A 9,253-nucleotide genomic window follows, 5' to 3' on the forward strand; every position below is an offset into this window, starting at 1 on the left:
GGTTCTTTGATTCAGTTTGCAAGTATTTTATTGAGTATTTTTGCATCTATGTTCATGCAGTAATTTGGTCTGTAATTGTTTTTCTTTGTTGAGTCAGTATGTGGTTTGAGAATCAGGGTGACTGTGGCCTCCCTCATAAAGTGACTGGTCAAAATTCCTTCTGTTTCTATTTTGAGGAGTATTGGCATTAGCTATTATTATTATTTTATAATCTGGAAAGTGCTTCTTCTTCTTTGGGAAAACACCAAATGGCAGACAACGCCGGTGCAGCGGGAGGGCCCAGAGGACCCGGGGGGCCCAGGACTAGGAGGCCACGGTGGCTTCCGTGGAGGATTCGGCAGTGGTCTTAGGGGCCGCGGTCGTGGTCGAGGCCGCAGGGCTCGTGGAGGTAAAGCTGAAGACAAGGAGTGGATCCCCGTCACCAAGCTGGGCCACCTGGTTAAGGACATGAAGATCAAGTCCCTGGAGGAGATCTACCTGTTCTCCCTTCCCATTATGGAATCCGAGATCATTGACTTTTTCCTGGGCGCATCCCTAAAGGATGAGGTTCTAAAGATCATGCCAGTGCAGAAGTAGACTCGGGCTGGCCAGCGGACCAGGTTCAAGGCTTTTATCGCTATTGGTGACTACAATGGTCATGTTGGTCTTGGTGTGAAGTGCTCCAAGGAAGTAGCCACTGCCATCCGAGGGGCCGTCATCTTGGCCAAGCTGTCCATTGTCCCTGTGCGGAGAGGCTACTGGGGGAACAAGACTGGCAAGCCCCACACTGTCCCATGCAAAGTGACAGACCGCTGTGGCTCTGTGTTGGTGCATCTCATCCCTGCCCCCAGAGGCACTGGCATCGTCTCTGTTCCTGTGCCTAAGAAGTTACTGATGACAGCTGGTATTGATGACTGCTACACGTCAGCCAGGGGCTGCACTGCCACCCTGGGCAACTTTGCCAAGGCCACCTTTGATGCCATCTCCAAGACCTACAGCTACTTGACTCCCGACCTCTGGAAAGAGACTGTGTTCACCAAATCTCCTTATCAGGAATTCACTGACCATCTTGTGAAACCCCACACCAGAGTGTCTGTTCAGAGAACCCAGGCTCCAGCTGTGGCCATCACATAAGGGTTTTTATACAAGAAAAATAAAGTGAATTAAATCTATTAAAAAAATAAAATAAAATCTGGAAAGCACCTGGCTCTGAGTTTTTTGTTGTTATTGCTGTTGTTTTCTGTTTATTTGTTTGGTTGGTTGGTTGTTTGGTTGGTTGGTTGGGTGGTTGGTTGGATGGATGATTTTGGTTAGGAAAATTTAAGGACTGCTTCAATTTCATTAAGTGTTACAGGGTCTGATAAATTGTTTATCTGATCTTGATTTAACTTTGGTAGGTGGCATATACTGAAAAAAATTATCCATTTCTTTTAGGTTTTCTAATTTGCAAGAGTTCAGGTTGTTAACATATGTCCTTATTCTCTGGATTCCCTTGATGTCTTTCATTATGTCCCCTTTTTCATTTCTAATTTTGTTAATTAGAATCTTGATTCTTTGCCTTTTAGTTAATTTGAATAATGTTTTGTCACTCTTGCTGTTTTTCTCAAAGAACCAACTCTTTGTGCCTTAGTTAGGGTTTCTATTGCTATGCAGAGACAGTCACCACAGTAATTCCTATAAAAAAAAAAAGCATTAAATTGGGGTAGTTAACATTTTCAGACATTTAGTCCATTATCAACATGGTGCGACATGATAGCATGTAGGTAGACATGGTTCTGGGGAAGTAGCCAAGTGTCCTACATCTTGAATTACAGACATCAGAATGTTGTCTGAGACACTAGACTGTATCTTGAGCATTTATGAGACCCCAAAGCCAGTCTCCACAGTTCCTCTAATAAGACCACACCTCTTAATAGTGCCACTTGCTTTGGGGGCCATTTTCTTTGAAACCACCATATTCCATTCCCTAACCCCTAAAGGCTTGTAGCCATATTATAATGCAAAAAAATGCATTTAGTCCAACTTCAAAAGTTCCCATAGTCTACCACAGTCCCAAACTTATTTAAAAGTCCAAAGTTCAAAGTCTCTTCTGAGATTCATGCAATCTTTTAACTGTAATCACCTGTAAAATCAAAATCAAAAAGCAGATCACATACTTCCAACATACTATGACACAGAATACACATTATTATTCTAAAACATAGGGAAGGGGACATAATGAAGAAATATCAACCAAAGCAAGACCAAAAACCCACTTGGAAAACTCCAAACTCTGCATCTCCATGTCTGAGGTCAGAACATTCTTCAGATTCCTTTCCAATTCCTTTAGTCTTTGTTGCCTGCAACATACTTTTTTCTCTTGGGCTATTTCCATTCCCTGTTAGTAGATTTCCTCAGAAGATGTCCCATGACTCTGACATCTCTAAAATCTTGGAGTCTCCTAGGCAATCTATACTAGGCTATTTTGAGATTTCCTCCAGCAATGGAATTAATACAAATCTTTTCACTTTAGCCTCAGGCAGTCCCCAGACAAGAGAAAAAAAACAGTCACTTTCTTCACCAAAATGTCACAAGAATGATCTCTAGACAATACGTTAAAATTCTTCTCCTCTGAGAGCTCTTGAGCCAGCCCCCAGAATTCAAATCAAACTCAGCACCACTATCTTCCATGTTCCTAGTAGGATGTCCCATTAACCAGCACTTTATACAGTCAACTGCTTTTCTAATCCATAGTCCCAATGTTTATATTCCTTCAAACAAAAGCATGGTCAGGCCTATCACAGCAAAACCCTAGTCCCTGTTACCAACTTTCTGCCTTAGTTAGCATTTCTATTGTTGTGAAGAGACACCATGACCACAGCTACACTTATAAAGGAAAAACACTGAGTTGGGGTGGCTTACATTTTCAGAGGTCCATTACCATCATGGTGCGACCTGGTGGCATGCTGGAGAAGTAGCTACATGTCCTACATCTTGACATGCAGACAACAGGAAGTGGTCTGATACACTGGGCAGTATCTTGAGCATATATGAGACCTCAAATCCAGCCTCCACAGTGGCACACTTCCTCCAACAAGAGCACACCTACTCTAACAAGGCCACACCTCCTCATAGTGCCACTCCCTTTGGCGGCCATTTTCTTTCAAACCACCACATTTAGTTTCATTGATTTTTGAATTCCTTTTCTTTTCTTGTTGTTTCTATTTTATTTATTTCACCCCTGAGTTTGAGTATTTCTTGCTCTTTACTTCTCTGAGGTTTGATTTCTTCCTTTGTTTCAGAGCATTCAGGTGTGCAATTAGGTTGCTAATATGAGATCTCTCCATTTTCTTTTTTCTTTTTTTGTATGCACTTAATGCTAGAAATTTGCCTGTTAGGACAGTATCATTGTGTCCCACAAGTTTGGGTATGCTGTGCATTCATTTTCATTCAATTCTAGAAAGCATATGGTTTTTTTTTCTTATTTTCTGTCTTGAGTCATTTTTCATACAGTTTCCATGAGTTTATAGACTTTCTTTTGTTTCTCTTGATGCTGATAAACATCTTTAATCCATGATGGTCAGATAAGATGCAGGTTTTTATTTCAATTTTCTTGTGTCTGTTGAGACTTGGTTTGTCTCTGAGTATGTGGTCAGTTTTGGAGAAAGTTCCATGAAGTGCTGGGAAGGTATATTCTTTAGTGATTGGGTGAAATGTTCTGTTACTATCTGTTCGGTCCATGTGTTTTATAATTTCAGGAAGATCCCTCATTTCTGTTTAGTTTTTGTCTGGATGACATGTTCATTGGTGAGAATGGGGTACTGAAGTATCCCACTATTAGTGTTCGAGGATCAATATGTGATTGAAGCTGCAGTAGTGTTTCTTTTACAAATTTGTGTGCACTTGTGTTTGGAGTTCAAATATTGGGAATTGAAATATCAGTCAGGCAGTAGTGGCACAGGTCTTTAATTCCAGCACTTAGGAAGCAGAGGCAGGTGGAGCTCTGTGAGTTTGAGGTCAGACTGATCTACACAGTGAGTTACAGAACAGCCAGGGCTATATAGAAAAATACTGTTTTGAGGGGGGGAAAGAATTGAAATGTCCCTTTGATGAATTTTCTTTTGATGAGTATGTAGGGTCCTTCCCTATCTCTTCTGATTAATTTTGGTTTGAAGTTGATTTTTCAGATATTAAAGTGGCTACACTAGCTTGTTTCTTGGGTCTATTTGCTCAAAATATCTTTTTCCAACTTTTACCGAGTTAATGTCTACCCATGATGTTAAGGTGCTTCTTGGATACAGTTGAAAGATGGGTTCTGTTTTCACATCCATTCTGTTATTCTGTCTTTTTATTAGGAAATTGAAACCATTGATGTTGAGAAATGATACTAATGTTCAGTGATGGTTGATGTCTATTATTTTGTTGTTGTTATTGTTGTTGTTGTTGTTGTTGTTGTTTTGTGTATGGGGGACAGAGTGAGTGAGTGAATGTGTGTGTGTGTCTGTGTATGTGAGTGAGTGTGTGTCTGTGTCTGATTGTATGAATATGTGTGTGCATGCCTCCCTTCTTTTGACTTTGCTGGTCTGAGATTATTTATTCCCTGTGTTTTCTTGGGTGTAATTAACGTCTTTACATAGGAGTTTACTTTCTAACAACTTCTGTAGGTTTGATTTCCTGGGTATGGTAGTCTGAGCTGGCATCTGTGGTCTCTTAAAGTCTGTAGCACATCTGTCCTGGGCTTTCTGGCCTTTAGAGTGTCCACTGAGAAGTCATGTGTGATCCTAATAGGTCTGCCTTTACATGTTACTTGGTCTTTTCCCCTTGAAGCTTTTAAAATTCTTTGTCCTGTACATTTAGTGTATGATGTGCTGAAGGGGCTTTCTTTTCTGGTCCAATCTATTTGTTGTTACTATGCTTTTTGTACTTTCATAAGCATCTCCTTTAGGTTAGAGAAATTTTCTTCTATGATTTTATTGAAAATATTTTCTGTACCTTTGACCTGAGTTTCTTCTCTTTTCTTCATTCCTAGTATTCTTAAATTTGGTATTTTCATACTGTCCTAGATTTCCTGGATGATTTGTGCAAGAGTGTTTTAGATTTAACATTTTTTGACTGATGTATTAGTCAAAGAGAGTCATTCTTCTATCTCTTGTATTCTGTTGATGAGGATTGCCTCTGTGCTTCCTGTTATTGTCCCTAAATTTTTCATTTCCAGACTTTCCTCAATTTGTTGATTTTTAATTGATTCTATTTTTACTTTCAGGTTTTGGAAGGTTTTATTCATTTCTTTGCACTGTTTGTTTGTATTTCCATAGGTTTTTAAAAGTGATTTATTCATTTCCTCTTTAAGAACATCTATCACAGAAGCAGATGTAGAGATCTACAGCCAAGCACCAGGCCAAGCTCCAGGAGTCCAGTCAAAGAAAGAGAAGAGGGATTCTATGAGCAAGGGGCATCAAGATCATGATGGGGAAACCTATAGAGACATCCAAACCAAGCTAGTGGGAACTAATGCTATAGAGCCTCCATGGGACTGGACTAGGTTCTCTGCATAAGCAAGATAGTTGTATAGCTTAATCTGCTTAAGGCTCCCCCTGGCAGTAAGATCAGGATCCATCCCTGGTGCATAAGCTGGCTTTTTGGAGCCCATTACCAATAGTGGGACACCTTGAATAACTTTGATATGGGAGGAGGGGAGCTTGGACTTGCCTCAACTGAATATACCAGGCTGTGCTGACTCCTCATGGGAGACTTTACCTTTTTGGAAGAGGGAATGAAGGGGTAGGCTGGGGGGTAGGAGGAGGGAAGAGAGGGGGATCTGTGGTTGGTATGTAAAATGAATAAAAAAATTCCTTAATAAAATAAAGAGGGGAAAAAAAAGAACCTCTATCATATAGATACCAGCTGTTTTAAGGTCTTTTTCTTGTGTTTCAAGTATGCTGGAATGTTCAGGACCTATGTGGTAGAGTTGTTGAGCTCTAATGAGATATATTGTCCTGGATGTTATTGTGTTTTTATAAAGGGATATACGCATCTGGATTTGAGAGGAGTGTAATTCTGGATTCTAGTATCTGGTTTTATCTTTGTTTGGTGGTTTTTTGTTTCTTGGTTTCTGTACTTTAATGGCTTAGCCATTAAAAGCTATATGCACAATCAAAAATATAAGAATTTCTTTTCAATAAAGGGAAAAATATAATTATTTTCCAAATGATAATCAGTGAAGCAATATTTGAAAAACAAAATATGAATACTGTATATTAAGTACGTGGCAGTGATAAATAAAGGTAAAATATATTTGTAATGTGTGGTGTAGCTACTTAAGCCCTTATGTGCATGTGTGGGGGGACCTATAAAAGTGGGTTCCACTTATCCCTCCTCTCTCTTCCTGCATGATCATTCCCATAGGCCGATGTACATCCCTTCTGTTCCCTTCCCTTAATAAACCCTTATGATGGGTTTTGTTGTACCTCGTGGCTTTTCTCTCACTGTAAATAGCACCACTTAATGAATAACATTGTGTTGCATAATAAATAACATGGGTGAACATTGGTGCCAAGACGAAGAAGGCCCTCCAGGTGCTCTGCACTCGGACCCTGAACCAAGATTTACTCTATCTATGACTGCCCATGTTTCCATTTGCCTGACCACTGGACCAATTCACACAACACCCGCTGCTTTGATTGATGAGTTTTCCCTTCTAGCCAGCATATAAAGTCCCCTGGGCCTGTAAGAATGACCTTAGATGATCCAGCATCTGTTTGGTGTCCACACGATTAGAGGAACCCCTGTCCTGTGGTCGGCACCCATCTCAGGCTTCAATCTCTAGCCATTTCCTATGACTGCAGTCTGAGATATTGCTCTCACTGACGGACTCCCCGTTCTTGGGCTGTATAAGTGCTGTCCTCATTCTCGCACTTGATGAATCATTGAATGACTTGCACCTGCCACTGTTGGACCCTTGTCCTGGGCTATGTATGCCATGGCCCTCATTCTCTGGCTTGACAAAGCATTGAATGACTTGTACCAATCACCAATCCTCATTTGATCTTGGGGACACATAAGATCACACTTGGATCACATTTGGTTTTTTTTATTTTTTATTTTTTTCTCTCTGCCATGGTCATGGGAAATAAAGCTTCCAACCCTATTAGTCCTACCTCTTCCCTGGGATATCTTTTAGAAATTCTTAAGCCTCTCAGCTTAATGCCTTACTTAAAGATCTTAAGCTTGTCCACCTTTGTACTAAGAAATTGCCTAAATGTCCCTTAGATAGCAATAAAAAATGGCTATCTAATGGCTCCTTGGATATTTTACAGTAATAATCTAACTTCTACCAGGGAATGGGCTAATGGAAAAAGGTGCCTTATACTCAAGCTTTTTTTTTTTTTTTTTTTTTTTTTTTTAGCCCAAGCTCCAAACCCTGTCTTCTTGATTCCTTCTCTCCTACCCATATGCTCCTAACTATGCAACCTGAACTTGAGGAATCTCTGACTACTACTCTAGACCCTGATAATAAACCTCCACCCACCTGACCTTCTGCTCGTGCTCCTCAGGTTTCTGCCCCTTTGGCTCCTCCTCTAGTCCCCTCCTTCTCTCCAATATTGGGCCACTACAAACACCTGAATCTGGCTCCAACCTTTACCCCTCCTATCACTCATTCATGGGCTGCTAAGGGATTCGATTCCAACCATGCCAACCTGTCAACCATTCTCCCTTTGCCAGGTGAGAGGGGTGGATGGATTGGTTAAGGATCATATCCCTTTCCCCCTCGCAGAACTTTCTCAGATAGAAAAAAAATGAATTCCTATACCTCTAATTCTGCTTCCTTTATTAAACAATTCCAATATATTACCCAATCTTATAGCCTCACTTTCATGGTATATCTATATGGATATATATACATATATGTGTGTATATATATACATATATGTGTGTATATATACACATACATATACATACATACATACACACACACACACACACACACACACACATATATATATATATATATATATATATATATATATATATATATATTCCTTGTTAATAGCCTACTTCCTGAGGAGCACAGATGGGTTTGGGAGCAGGCTAGGACACATGTAGATGAGGTTCATCAAACTAATGCTTCCCATCCACCCAAAGCTGAAGTAGTTCCCAATTAGGACCCACATTGGGACTACAATAACCCAGATGGCTCTCTAGCTAAGGATTGGTTGTAGATGTAACCAACCATCTTATTAAATAAGAAACACAGAACCAATGTAAAAGAGAAAGCCGAGAGGTCAGAGCTCAGAGCTAAAATCTCACCCTTCCTCCTGCGGTGGTCCTAGCTCTCCGAAAAGGACCTGTTTCCTGTGTGTATGTCTTTTCCTAGTCTTTTGTTCTCCCTTCTCATTGGTTGTAAACCCAAACATGTGACTGCCTCGTCACTGTCTGTATGTACAGCCCCCCAGGTATTAAAGGCATATGTCTCCAATGCTGGCTGTATCCCTGAACACACAGAGATCTACCTAGCTCTTCTACCAAGTGCTGGGATTAAAGGCGTGTGCCACCACCGCCACACTCTTGCTATGGCTCTAATAGCTCTGACCCCTGGGCAACTTTATTTATTAACATACAATCAAAATCACATTTCAGTACAATTAGAATACCACCACATTTCCCCTTTTCTATTTTAATAAAAAGAAAAAAAGAAAAAGGTTATAACATAAGAAAAACTATATACAAAAGTACAATAACTATATACAATATATACAAATAATAAATACCTAAACAATGTCTAGTCCATTTGTATTTGACAAATCAGAAAAAAATAATTCCATTATCTATCCTATTTTGGTAAGTCCAAAATGTATCTAATTCACTTTCTATCCTAGTTAATCTTCAACTATAACTAACTAATCTTCAACTATAACTAACTAATCTTCAACTCCCTCAGAGACCCAAGAAGGAAATAATATTAGCTAACAAAAAATAAAAACAGGAAGTGCATGCAAGCAACTTCTAAAAAATTTGTGAGTTGACAGAAACAGCCAGCTGCCTAGACAGTCACCTGAGGTTTCTCCACAGTGTTGGGGCATCATCTTCAGCCTACAGGTTTAGTGTATCTGACAGACTCATTTGTGAAGTAGGATGTACACAAGGTCAACAGTTCAACCTCACATTGGGTGAGAACAGTCCATGTACCAGAAACACCGGAATTCCACTAGTGTCCTGTCATGATTCAGGATTTTAAATTCTGGAAATTATTGATGGTTTTTGAACTCAGCTGTCCATTCTTCTTGGTTGTGTATAT

At 39.9% G+C, this 9,253-nt stretch overlaps 1 pseudogene; it reads left to right on the forward strand.

Annotated features, from left to right (window-relative positions):
- Window positions 1-248: 248 nt before the first annotated feature.
- Window positions 249-1,141, forward strand: LOC107402545 (small ribosomal subunit protein uS5 pseudogene; annotated as a pseudogene).
- The last annotated feature ends 8,112 nt before the right edge of the window (window positions 1,142-9,253 follow it).

The sequence above is a fragment of the Peromyscus maniculatus genome, chromosome 12, assembly GCF_049852395.1.
Source record: "Peromyscus maniculatus bairdii isolate BWxNUB_F1_BW_parent chromosome 12, HU_Pman_BW_mat_3.1, whole genome shotgun sequence".
Lineage (NCBI taxonomy): Eukaryota > Metazoa > Chordata > Mammalia > Rodentia > Cricetidae > Peromyscus > Peromyscus maniculatus.